The following is a 728-nucleotide window of genomic DNA, read 5'->3' as shown; positions in this document are numbered from 1 at the left end:
GGAATACAGCCAATGTCTGAGTCACTTTTAGCAAAGACATCTGACTCCTCAAACAACGTGTCTCTTACCATTTTCTGTTCATCTTCTCTAAGATGTGACAAATCAACAGGTGGGTGCCATCTTTGTCCTTTGGTGGGGCACGTTTGCTGTTTGTCACCATTTCTCTGGTTAACAGAGCATGTGTTAACGCAAGGTTTGCACTCTTCACTATTGGGAAAAAGAGTTAACTCGTCTGACTTCACTAACTTCTTCTAGTGTCCCCAAAACAGTTCTTTTTGGAAGGTAAATGTCATGCCTAGAAGTGTTCTGAATAGGGATTTTAACAGTTTTTGTTAACCCACTAGGAACATCGACTAAGGCCAGAAGAAGCTCTAAACCATCAGGACAATGGTCTCCTACGTTGGACTGAAATAGCATTGCTCCACCTGCTGGCCATTCTCTTACTCTACAGCGAATTTCACAAATCTGACCAGCAAGTACCATTACTCAATTTTTTCCTGTTTTTACACTGCACTCGATAGAATTTTTGCTTGGAGATAAAATCCCAAGGGTTGACACTAAAGCTTCAACTGTACTGTCATTAACACTCAAAGCTTCTTTAAACAGACCTGTAATATTAGCATCAGTTTCTTTGTTAACTTTGATGATCTCAGCAATAACATTACTGCCTAAGATGGGGTAGTTAAGACAGTTTTGGCTGATTAAAATGGGTACTTGGATGGTGACAT

This window comes from Monopterus albus, unplaced genomic scaffold (genome assembly GCF_001952655.1).
Source record: "Monopterus albus unplaced genomic scaffold, M_albus_1.0 scaffold155.1, whole genome shotgun sequence".
NCBI lineage: Eukaryota > Metazoa > Chordata > Actinopteri > Synbranchiformes > Synbranchidae > Monopterus > Monopterus albus.
This window is presented reverse-complemented; position numbering follows the sequence as displayed.